The sequence below is a fragment of the Leptosomus discolor genome, chromosome 9 (assembly GCF_034619465.1).
Source record: "Leptosomus discolor isolate bLepDis1 chromosome 9, bLepDis1.hap2, whole genome shotgun sequence".
Taxonomy (NCBI): domain Eukaryota; kingdom Metazoa; phylum Chordata; class Aves; order Leptosomiformes; family Leptosomidae; genus Leptosomus; species Leptosomus discolor.
In genome coordinates, this window is record NC_141399.1 from 30,234,551 (window position 1) to 30,248,238 (window position 13,688).

Here is a 13,688-nt window from a genome sequence, read left to right on the forward strand (position 1 = left end):
TGCAACCTTCAAAAAAATACAGATCTTAATTTTTAATACGTTCAAAAATTCTTTGGCACAGATGCGGAAAATTTTTCTGCCTAGTTTCCCGTAATGAACATAGCAGTTGTTATTGAGAGAAGCTTCACTGAGAACCTTCCACAAAACCTAACTATCTCTGTAAAATAAGCCTAAAACTTCTGTAATTAATCAGGACAGCCCAGAATGGAAAACCAGTTAACAACCATTTCACTACAACCTGTGTCACATGCTGCATTACTGGGGAGTGCCTTCATGGACACATTCAGCAAATTTCCTGGATAAGAAAAATTCTCTCTGAGGCAAATTAAATCTCATTTGTATTCTGAGCTTCCTCTCCTACAGTAGTCACTAAAGGCTTTCACAACTATAATTTGTGAAATGATTAACATAATGTGTGTGCTTGTTTTACAGCAATCTACCTTTAAATACTTCAGCTAAAATTAATAAAAGTACAAGCCACACACGTGGACAATAACAATATTTGCACTCATGCACAATAAAACAGGGCTATCTGGAACACAAAATGGTTAGGTAATTTGGGAAGCAGTTTTCCTTCTGCACCCTCATCACTGTTTAGCACTATGTGTCTGTCCAAGCATATTATGGATAAACCAAACCAATGGAAGCACTAGGAACTGGTGGACAACGTGCCAGACAAAGCCGACTCTCCCAGTTTCACCTCTCAGTGCACAATCACAGTAATGGCGCAGGTACGGCGATGCCTTGCACTGAGCATGACAGCACTTCCCTTCACTGATCAGGCTTCCAACATGCCCTGAAAAGACCGGTGCTAAAAATAAAGCTTTATTTCTATTTCAATCCTTGCACTGAGTTAATACGCTTGGCCCTTGGCAAGACTGTCAAAGGATCCACACAGTTGCTGTTCTTAGTAAACCTCATTAGGGACTGAACCGGCTCCATCCCTTCACCCAGCCAGGTTTAGGACTTCCATCCCACTGCCTCTCCCGGTATCTGTGACCTGGCCAGATGCTGCCCCACTTGCTCTTCCCTTCCCGCGCTGAACCGGAAACGAGAGCAGAACATGCTGACTTTCACAGCAATCCTTCTGGTTCTTATAACTGAATGACTCATTATGCAAAGCAAACAAACAAACAAAAAAAATCCCAGATTAAGCCTTTGAAACAAGTTAGGAGGTCTCCTGAATGTTAAGCGTTGTTATGAATCTAACTGTTTGCGTAAAAGTCAAAGCAGGTAATAAGAAGCCAATAACCAATCCATAACTCAAAAGCGAACTTCCCAGCAAAATATCTCCGATTTTATACCAAACCGTGTCAAATCTGCAAGATGCCATTTTTGTCTTGCTCCACTGCAGGCAGCTACTGTTTGTCTAGCAGAGTAATCCTTTTCAGTTAACTCTGTTCAGATCCTTTTTCTTTTAATAATTTTTATACATGCTTTCAGGAAAGACGAGAGAATTCAGCATTCAAGTTTGAGATTTCTGCACCCTGTCTTTTATGCTGATTCCACTCACTAAGTAATACAGGTTAAGACAGATGGATGCAAGATTGTATGTTAGATGCTTTAAAAATCAGGTATTGGTTTTACACCACTACTCCTTCTTGAAGGACAGCAGAAGAAGGATGCAGCCTCACACAAAGTTTCTAACAATGAAAAGTCCCCTCTGTACATTCCTCTTTTCCCTGTTTTCTCCCTCCTTTCTGTCTTTCCCTGTTGATCCTCACGTCCCATCTTTGGGCTGCAAGGACTGACAGGCTCCACAACTAAACACGTGAGCCTCCTAGCAGGCACCTTCTGACAGACCAGCTGGAAGGCAGATGGTTCCCCTGTTTTGTCTGGGCAGTCACCAGATGGGAAGCACACAGATCTCCAGAAAGAAGTGCATGTTGTCTCTCAGCTTCAGCAGGCCAGAAGAGCTTCCTGTTGTCTTATCCGTACTCCAGACTCTTTCCACACTTTCATTCTGTATTTATTCCCTGCATGGCATACCTATTTTACTACCTTCACGTGTTTTCCTGCCCTTAAGTCTGTTTCTGCAGCTAATTCTCTACAACAATCCCCATGTTTTTCATCTCCATGTTCAAAGCAGGATGATCTACAATGATTAGGATGATTTCTTCAGTTCATCACAAGCATCGACCCCACTGGAAAACTTGACACAAGAATTCCTTTCTAGTATATGAATTAGCAGCTCCACAAATTAAGTATGTAAGACATACGTGCAAGAATGTAAGTTTTTACTTATCCTTGAACATCTACACTCAGATTAAGAGCTGGAAACATTAACATTACCTTTTTCTTATTAGGAAACTGACAAAGATACAACTGAAGCAATCTCAAAGACATACTACCATATTCCTTCAGCCTAAGGCATTATCAGAGAGGCACCAGGAAAGTTGCTACTTAATTTGTCGGTTGATCTCTGTACACTTTTCCCTAGGGGAAGCACACAATCTAAACCAAACTTCAATCTAATTCAAGCACAGACTAAGGAATCAAAATTGGTCCGTAAAAGAACTGGCAGCCATCTCCAAAAACCTTCTACAGTCAGAGATGCTATACCATTGTCTGACAGCCACATCAGGTGAGTACCATCCTTAGTCCAAACGCTAGCGATACATACTGTGAACACATCTCCTATGGGGTCTTACTGATTCCTGCTCTCACTCCTATTCTCTTATTTTAACTTTGCTCACACTGCTCAGCCAAGAGTTATGCTTCTCTCTACTTAATGCGAAAAGCAACTGCCAGCACAATGCTTAAAGAGAACAAAGAGATGCCACCAACTCTTCCAGATGCCATCAGGAGGTTGGTAAGAAGCACTGCCTGTACTGTGTGCACAGGGCTAGCAAGCTAAATCCAACCCCTTCTCTGGAAAAGACACACAGCTTCATAATTCGGGGTTCTTCATTAGTAAGGTATGTTATTATTCACCACTTGAAAGAAATGAAACTGAATCACAGCAGATACTCTACTCTTACTCAGTCACTGGCTTTCTGCTGCCTTCACTTTCCCCTTTGCCACACTCTTCTTTTCCACCTTCTCAAAGAAATGAGAAAGGCTTTGCATTCTGGCTGATCCCCTTGACACTTTTTTTTTTTTTTTTTTTAAAGTAACACAGTCTTTTACCATCTCGTTTGATACTATAACATAATTTGTACAAAAAGGCCCTGCAAAGGGGACACTTCTCCAATTCACACATTCCTAACTCTCTGCAAGCTTTAACACAACCCAGATCATTTCCCTGCTCTACCTGGCATTAGTTATTAATCTGTTTACTGCATTGTGCTTACCAAGCTTATCTGCACAATGACCTCTCCTCAGAGCTGACGCTTCCTGCAGAAAGGATATACAAGCCTTACAGTCCCAATTGTGTTCTCTAGCAAACAGCCATGCATTGTGGTCTTGTCTTTGCTGTCTAGAAGTAGCCTTAGGAAGACACAGCCACAGAGAAGCCAGAGGTTTGGAAAGGCTGGAGCGCTCATTATGTTTCTCAGTGAAAGAGTAAGGCACTAAGGTATTTGTACTCTGTAAAATTCTCCACCAGAATACATTAAGGCTGCATTTTAGATGTAAAGAGAATATTGCTGCACAGTTTCTGTGGGATGGCAACTACAAACTCTTTTTGTCAACCGCAAAACAAACAGAAATTGCTTTTATCCACCTTGAGTGATTTCTTTTAAAGATATATTACACACTGACTGCAATGCTGGTGCAATAAACTATGACTACAAGTCCCTTGTGAAGCTTCCCAAGTGTAACAGAAATCAGTATTTACCTGTTTCTGCATAGTGGGAATTCCAAAGTAGGATACACTGGACTAAAATGAAAGCTGTTTATGTAATAAATATGCCCTTACATAATTTCAAGTGGATTCACTGTGAAATTCAGTAGTTATGTGACATAAGTTAAATGCTTATATATCAGTGGACACAGATTAAACCCTCCAAACCTGACAGAATCAGACACAAGTTTAACAGCTACAGAAGCACCAAAAAGGTAAAATGGTGGTGTTTTTAAACACAGGAGTAGAAGATTATTAGTACCCACTCTGCTGTACAGATAATTTTCTTTCTTTAATAACACTTCCTGATGCCTCAGGCTCCTGGAGTATATTAGGGAAAAAAAAAAAAAAAATTAACGTTTTGTCCCTCTCATTGGACTGGCTTAACAGATGCAGTCCCACTTCTAACCCGCTCTGAGCAGTTTAGTTCCTACCACAATTCTAGCTCAAGCGTTGGCAAAAGCTAGGCAGACAGAAATCTCTGCTGTACTCCGCCAATTCTGCAGGCTCCCTTAAATTGACTCCTGTTCACACTCCTGCATAGCCACTGCAATTAAAGACTTCAAGACAAACTTTTGCTCTCTTCTCCTCTTTCACATCTGTCTTTCCCATTGTATTATTTCTTTCTTTTATATTGCACTATCCCCAACACTGGAAATCAGCTAACTTCTGTCCGCTACTCCCCCCTTTCCTGAGCAGTCCTATTTCTTTTGCTTGCTTGAAGCAAGTTCTCATAAAATGCTTTTGTCCCCTTGTTTGCAGGCTGGCCATTGTTTAATACACTCCGCGCAAACAATGCCAGCAAAGAACACAGCCTAGCACTACAAGTCACAACTAACTTGAGACAAACCCTGTGAAAACACCATTTTGAGCTTTCTTTAGATGGAAGCAAAATAGCTCCTTTACATGACAGCAGTGAAAACTACTGCTGTTGCCTTTTACACTCGATAAATTTCTTTTGGCAACTTTAGAGCTCATTCAAATACTGTCTCTGCTTCAGAAGAGGGACTGTGTTGGCATTTCGCCCCCAAGAGACCAGCCTCCAGACTCAAATCAAATCACTCAATACAGCCATGCACCAGAACAGACCTTTAAGACACTGACAGGTCTGCAGCATGTCTAATGCAGCAAAACCACTGTCTAAAGCAGGACACAGTGGCACAAAATGTAAAAGGAATTAAACTGCAAGTTTGCTTAGAACTGTATGCTTAACCTAACTAACTAAAAAATGAAAGCTCTGAGGCTTTCCACTACAAGTACTGTAAGACCCCAGCAAAGTAATCACAAATCTGCCCCAAGGAGCTTAAAAAATGGGTAAGCGAAAAATGACAAATGGGTGTAAAAAAATCAAGCAGGATAAAAGGGCAAAAGAGTCTGCCAATAAAGAGACTATATTTTTTGCTTAATTCATTACAGAAAGTCTTTCAGAGAAATCTGAAAGTGAGTAACGTAACACTCGCTGATCTGGTCTGGAGACGACCGTCCTTGGTTTTGAATGTCCAGAACATAACTTGCATATCATTGATCAACACTGTGCTGCAAAAACATGTTCCTTTAAGTAATTCTCTTGGCAAAACTAAGCAGAGGATAAACTTTCAAATGTATAAATCTGTTCTATTAAATCATGTTCTTAAAGTGTGAAGATCTCTACAAGATTTCTATATTCTTGTAGCAAATCCCTCTCATATTTCAGAGAGAAATCTTAACACTTGGAAAACACTTGCCCAGAGAAGGCAATTCACAGGCCACTACAGTATCTTTGCTCCCTCTCAAGACCCAGGTCAGTGCATTTGAATAGCAGAGGGTGTCTGTAAATTAAGAGCCAGTTAAGTACTTGTAAAACAGTATTTTAAAAGTTCCCTGTGAATTATGAAGGCAAAAAAACACCATGAGGAAAGACAGGGTTATTCTCAGCACGGATAGTGGTAACTGTGTTCTTCAAATGCAACTTCAGCTGTGGATCCTTCACCTAGAAAGCAGAAGTTGCAAACTGACTGGAAAATAAAAATAATTTAGAAGAAAAATGTCAAGCAACTAGGCCAGCCTTCCTTAAACGCAAATGCTTGCATCCATTTCTGTACACTGTGAACACCACAGGCATACAGGGTGGGTGGCTCAGGCATTATGCAGGGCAGCTGAGGCTTCTCTTTCAAATGAAAACTCTTTGAGCAACATTTGATTTTTCTTCCATGAATCCCACACTCCAAACAGGTTAATCACTGCATCTAGAACAGTTTTAATTATTGGACAGGCAAATGCAAACACATTGAAAGTATATAATCAGTTAAGAATTACCTGTTCATAAGCTGTGTAACTGGAAGCTAAATGGTGGTAATTTATTTGTGGCAGACCAGGAATTTGAAGTCCACAGTTTGTTTTTAAAATATCACAAGTCATCTGATAAGTCATATTCACAGAAGTCACTAAAATTGCATGCTCAGAATTTTATTTGTCAGGGTATCCTTTCACAACAGGACTGCAAGCATCTCCAATTATTTAATCAAGTTTAAAGACAGACAGCAGCATTTGATACCCCTACGATTATGACTAGCCCAGAGTATTTCTTCCACTTCCCTCATAGTAACCCAGTGCTTTTCTTCTTAACTCTTACCACTTTTAAGAACTGAGAATTAATAAAAGCATATCAGTACTTTAAATATTCCTCTCTGTTTCTTTTTGAAAAAAAGTGTATGAAGAAGCAGCAGTCCTTAACTCTAGTCACACTTTACGGCTAGGCACAGTTCGAGATAGTACCAGCCACAGTATCTCTGCGCTCTCACCATTAGAATTATGATCCTTACAAGTCATTATTTAATACTTCCATCTGAATTGATGCATGGAATCCAAATTTATCTTTTGTAATTCTAACACATGAAGAAATATGTAGGGAACAGTACATTCTGCATAAGAAATTTCAAAAAATATGCTGTATATTTCTTTTTTTTTTTTTGCTTTACAGCAAGGAGGGTATCTTTCTTGAATACGTTTGGAGAAATCTCAAGAATTTAAAGTTTTAAATTAGAATAAAACCTTTTTTATAAACCACTTACAACTGGAAGTAATCTTCAAAATGTTAAGCACCTAATATATAGCATACGTCTCTACGAATCAGCATGAAATTATCCCTATTCTGTACTGCCACATTCCCATGAACAAGAAGAAAATGAAATTAAGGCTCAGAGCCATTACAATTACATTAAGTTCTCAGCCTGACTTGGGAATGTTCTCTCTCACCAGTGGGATCTATGTGAAATTCAATTTCTGTGCAGTTCTTTGCATTTATCACCTTGGCACTCGATAAAGCAGCATAGCTACTACTTCGATGCTGGGAAAAAAGATGAAGCACAGAGAAACCTTAAAGACCTTCTCCAAAGTTGTTAGGAGTTTGACAAAACAAGAAATTGAAGCCAGACCTCATGAACACCAGTTGAATGGCCCTGTCACTGGGCCACCTCTGCTCCACAGATGAAACACGCACAAGTCATTCATACAGACACCACCAAGTAAGACAACTGAATGCTGAAGGTGCTTTTACTGTAGCGCTCCCATGCTATCAGAAAGGCAAAGGAATAGTTTCCTTGTCTTGCAGCTTCCCAGAGAAGTTTTGAAGCCCACCTCTACTCATAACCACTCTGTAAACCCAAAGGCTTTTAAGGATCCAAATTCAAAAGTAAATCCTTTCTCTCTTCCAGCAAGCAGCCCTGATGCAGAGGTCAATTCATCTGTTGTCTGATAAACGCTTCTGGATCCCAAATAATTTTTTCTAGACAGCACTCACCAGCCGCTCCTGTTGCAGGACATTGCCACCAAGACTCTTCCATAGGTGTTGGTATAAACCTGAATTCTTAAGTTACATTTTACAACTATTACCTAGAGACCAGCCAAATCTGCGCGTGTTCCTAACTACTTGTTTGAGCAACGAAGTTTCATTATTCGTTATCCATCCAGCCTTTTTTTCATGCCAATTCTGTGTGTACGTGTTTGGTAAAGAAGTTACCAGGAACTGTGCTCCAGGCAGGATGGACAAAGCCAGACAGCATCACTTACACAGGGAGAAACAACTGATTAGACAGAATTAAGCTGTTATTTTATTAAACAACTTCCGACCACACTGGGCTTGGCCACGCAGGTCATGGGAATTATGCCTGCAGCCAGATTTGTTGAAAAAGGCACTTTATTTTTGTCCTACGTCCTGAGACAGGTTTCCCAAAAGATCATGTAGGTCTTGGAAAGGAAAACATACATACAGCTTTTTAATATACTGTTTTGCACTACCTTCACAACAATGATTCAACACACTAGTGGAAATTCTAGCAGCAGCGCAGCCAAGCTCCAGCAAAAGCCAATACACATTCTCTACCACTGATACTATGAAAGACAGGATAGGACATTTTAGTACTTCAGTGAAAATGAAGATAAAACAATAAATGTAGGCTAGAACAGCTTAAATTATATGTATTTTTATTCTGATTACCCATACCACTCAAGAAAAAACCTCACTTACTGCGTAAACCACAAGTAACCGACTGTTCCCCTCTTCTCAAACCTTAAAAAGCTCAGCAGTGCTTATGGTATTAGAATAGGAGCAAAAACTCCTCTTCATCCCTGAAGGATGACAGCAGCAAGCATGGATGACAAGAACGGAGTAAGCAGCTGCCATTCATGCACTGCTGTTTCCCAGTGTACAATCAGCAATTCATTTCTAATGTTCAGTGATGTTCATGCATCACTGATAGAAATGTTACCTGGCTTCTAGTTGTAGTAGCAAATTCTGCTTTTTGTCACCCATCTAAAGGAAATGAGATTGGACAGGTGTGCAAGGGAAGAAAAATGTTGCAAAGGGATTGTAGAACTGAGACAGCAGGCATGACTTGGCCTGCAGAATCTTAATTACAGTTGATACTCAAAGAAAGAGAAACTCCTTTTCCTTACCTCAACACTAGCTTGAATTGGCAAGAAAAAGATTCTCTTTAAACTTAACCACATTGGTATGGTAGTTAGCTACAAGTAGCACCATGGGATTCTACACTTTCAAGGCCTAAAATAATTAACAAGCACCAATCAGCCACAGATCAAAACAGTATCAAGAGACTGGTAACAGACAGTGGAGGCCAGGAACAAGAACCCAGCAGAGTCCTGTAATAAGGACCGACAAAGGAACCTAAGTAAAAGGTAACTATACAAAAGGTATATATACACCTTTAGCCAGAGTACCAGAAAAAGCTGTGGTTTCTCAGCAAGATGCTGCTCATCTGTATTTACTGTCTTTAAACGTGAGATTCCCAATCAGAAGTTCACTGGCAAATGACTGAAGGTGCACTGCGCTATAGAGATGTTTGTTCTCCAGATTGATTAAGACATCAAAGTAGGTAACTGCCCACAGGCCAGCAGAAACTGGGTGCAAGTATTCTAGTTAGCAGGCATTTTGGAACCAAGAAGGTCCCCACGCAGCCAACTGAGCTCAGAAAGGGAGAAAGTTATGTCCCTCTCCAGACCTGCTGAACAGTAGCGTGGGACCGAACGAGGTTCCTCCTGCTCTTCCCCCCCCCCCCCCCCCCACATTTCCTCCAAACAGCTGCGGTATCAGACTTGGTGGCTGCTCACAACTCCAAATAGCAGCAAATACAGTGGCCATTATCTCACAAATTCCACTTTAACCACTGGATTGCAAGGATGATTTCTAAACATCATTTGCTTTCCCCAGAGAGTGAGGGGGTGCTGCTGACAAGGAGTCAGGAGCAGAACTGCAGTGGCCTGTACACTCACAGACAGTATTGCTTCAATTCACATCAGCCATGAGTTCATCTTCCAGCATGTAACTGCTAGAAATGCATTCTATGTAAATTGAAGTTTAGATTCTGGTTCAGTGACTTCTACCCCCCTGGGGAAAAAAATTCAAGCTCTAGCCTTTCCAGGATCTAGTGCAGGTTTTTGTCTTTTTTAACATGATGTGCATCTCCCTAAAGGGAGATGAAGCCTGGTTCAAGGAATATTTCACCTCTGGTTTCGGGACTAAATCTATGTCATGATTGCTGTCAGCAAGCGTGGGTGCCCGTCTTCAGAAAGACTTAGGACCCACAGTTTAAGTGCACTCAATGCACAAAAGAAAATTCAGTAGTTCTAGCAGGAAGGATAAGGATCAAATAGACATGGTCTGTGCAAGTGAGAAGTGCTATCTTTTGGCAGATCGTTATACTTCTGGAGCACTAGACAGTCTTAATTTTGAAGCAGTAGTAAAAAGTAATTTTAAAATATTTCTGACACACAACACACTGAAGAAGAAAGGCTGCCAGATCAGAGTTGTGCATTCAGGACCTTTTGCCAGCACTCTTCTCTATGTAATTACACAGGTACATTGAAAACAACCAAGCAAGAGGCTGTCAGAGTAGTTTTTGTACACAGTCCAAGTTAGTTTAGATCAAACCACAACTCTCTTTCCTTATTTATTTATTTTTTTTGTCTGGGATAAGAAAATGTTTATCTTCTCCAATGGCTCACCCACAAAGCTAACATGTGGAGGTGTGCCATGAAATTATACTCATTTCAGAGTACGATATTAAGGACCTTAAGTATAAATAGGCACATAAACACACTCAAGGACAAAACCAAAGCAGAGTTTCTTTAGCCCTCTTAAGACACCAGCTCAAAAAGGTAAAAAAAAAATATTTTTTTTCAGACATTAAGGCATTATCCATTCTTTGATTAGGAATCAATACCACAGACTGACCCTGCCTTCTGCACTTGGGGCTCGGAGGAGCCATCGGACACATCGCTGGGACAAACCATCTGCAATAGCTTCCAACCTGAATGCAAGAGCCACCAGAGAAATCGAGTTCAGACCGTCCAGAAGTGGTAAAACATGGGCGATTCGTGTAAAGAAGCAGCCCTGCAGTCGCCTCTGCTGCTGCCTACAAGCTAGAGGTCCCAAGTCAGCAATTAACGCCTCGAGGGGAAGAAGAAAGGGCGCTCCGCAGCCTCACAGACCCGTCCGGCCGGCGGGCGGGGAGAGGGGCTGGGGCCGGGCAGCCCCGGCGGCGGGAGGCGGGAGCGCCTCTCCCTCAGACCGCCGCCAGCCGGACACAAAGCCCGGCGGCCTGCGGCGGCCCCGGGCCCCTCTGCCTCTTCCCCCCCGCCCCGGGAAGGGGGCCAGGCGTACTACTGCGGGGCGGAAGGCGAACGGAGCGCACCCGGCCCCAGGGCGGGCCATGCCCTTGGGCTGCCGGAACGCGGGGGTCCCCAGACGCCCCCGTTGGGAGAGACCTCCCCCCATTCGCCCCCCAGCCCCCCCCCCTTCCTCCTTCTCCTCCCAGCCCGGGGCCGCACTCTCACCCATCTGCTCCCGCAGCCCCTTCAAGGAGGAGGAGGAGGAGGAAGAGCAGGATGGAGGGGCCGCGCCGCCGCCGCCCTCCGCCATCTTCAGCGCCGGGACGCGCGACTGCCGGCCGGGCAGAAGGGGGGACGCGGCAGCGCAGTGCGCAGGCTCCGCGCCGCCCGGCAGCGCCGCCGCGGGGGAGGGCAGGGCAGCGCCGCCCGCCCGCCGCCGGCCCCTCGCAGCGCCCGGTCGGCCCGGCCGCTCGCCGGGGCCTGGCAGGGCGGCGGCGGGCGGCGCTTGCCGCGCCGGGGCGCAACGAGGCCCGGGGCTGCCCCCCGCTGCGGTGGCGGTGCGGGCCTTAAGCGGCGGTGGAGGGGTGGGCGCTTTCTGAGACCCCTTGCTCCATCCCGCCCAGAGCCCGCCTGGGGCGGCGGGTGGTAGACGCCCGCGGAAAGGGGCGTCGAAGCGGTTGGAAACGGCCGCTCCACGGGAGCCGTCGATGGGCCCGGCCCTGAGGGGTAGCCCAGCACCCCAGGCCGCCTCGGAGCAGGACTCGGCCTGTGGGCAGGGCAGACGATGCCAGCTTTCCAGCTACGGCACAGGCCGGCACATAGGGGTGCTTCGTAGCCCCACAATGGCTGCAAATGCTGCACCGCCATGATGATGGGGAGCCATCAAGGAGACAGCTCTCGGCCAGCTCTCAGGGGTAAGGAGCCATTATAAACGCTCCGCCTCACTTTTCCAACGAAGAGGCTCAAGCAAAGGGGAAGCAGGCTAAATTTTCCGACGGTGCACCAAGTTTTAGTTCCAGCTTGGACGGATGAGAGTTGGAGATGGTTCGGCAGAGCCACCTTGCTGTAGCAGATGCAGCGTTGGCCTGAAGCTGTGGAAAACATACGCAGCTGGATGAGCTTGCAAGGGTTGTAGCTGCCGATGCTTCTGGGTGCTGCAGACAGTTGCTAGGCTTGAGTGGCCCATGGTCTACAAGTGAAGTACACCCCGTGTTTATTGGTCCTATGGACATTTAGGCCCACTGGATTCGAGAAAGATGCAGACACAAATATGTGAGTTCAGTTGCACCCACTCTGTAACTGAGCGCTCCCTGGCTTGCAAGACTTGAGTCCTGTGTTTCAAGTACCGCCATTCTTGTACGTGTTTCCAAAAGAAGGGTAGGGTAAGGGTGAAGTGGTCTAGCCAGTCAGGAAAAAAATTACTGAAATGCCACTGAATGAATTCCCAGATACTCTTCTATTAAGTTGACTTTGTCACTTAGTTGTTATTTTGCTGCCTGGTTGGTTATCAATAAATTCTGGAATAGTCTCTTCTCATTTTGTCTCTGGGTTTATGCTCTGGAAGAGTGAGGATAAAACAGCATCCATGGACATATTAAAGAGTAGTCTCTTTGGGCCTTGTGCAGAAAACTTCCTTTGAAATCACAAATGGAAAATTTACCTGTCAGTGGGCCAAAGAATTATCCCATAAATGGGAAGAATGCAGAAAGAGTAGCGGTAAGATCATGTAGTGTTTCAAGAGAGTAAAACGGAACCTTACAAAAATTCAGAGTAGGGCTCCATTATAACTTGAATATTCAGACCACAGACTTGCGCTGCTCTTTGTTTCTTGTTTGTTATATTGGCTTTCCCCACTTTAGCATATGTACAGAGAATCTTTTGTCCGTTGTTTCCTCTCAGTGTTAATAGAATGCCAATTATTATTGTTTAAAACAAAAGGGCAGCTAAAGGGGAAAAAACCCCTAAACATTTAGTGCCAAATTTCCCAAGTGTGTGTTTATAATACGTAGTAATAATATCTTGCATTTATATAGCTTTTGCCACTTAGTGATGTCAATGTGCTTTATACACATGCTGAAATTAAATTTCATCTTTCCTCTGAGAGACATTCAGATGTGTTATCGTCCCTGTACAGGTGAGAAAACAGTCACTGCAATCAAAGTCTCTAGTTACATCATGAGCAAAGCAGCACAGCAAAAAAGAACAGCCCAGATTTCTTGACTCCTTGATCTGTATCCATGTCTTTTTCTAGCTTCATTTCATCAATGGTTACAATCAAATAGCATCAAAATGGTTTGTATGGATTTTCTACAGCATAAAGTACAATAGGAATACTACAAAAAAAGTGGTCAGACTACCCAACAGAATGTAGTTTTTATGTTTTGCCAGCTCCGTAAGTAATGTGGTGTTATGAGGCTGTACTTTCCATATCTGTAAAAATAAAGTGCTTGTGAATGTTTGGGGTATCTTTGAATTTTGATTAGGTTACATGTATGTCCCTTAACTTACAGAATTTCTTTAACACTGTGCAATAAAAGGGGTCAGTATCTATCAATTTTTTTCCTCTGAGAATTGGCATGAGAGGAATCGCTCTGGTGAAGGGAACGCTTGCAAATGGAATGGTGAGATAAAATGAATTTTCAGATGAGACAGTATTTTCTGTTCTTTCCATTTCAACAGACACATATACAAGTGGCCTCGGTGCTTGCAGTTCAACACGTCTGATATTCCGCACATGAAAAGCTTCAGAGTAGGAGGCATAAATTACAGGATGGGAAATAAACTGAGTGTTGCACACAGG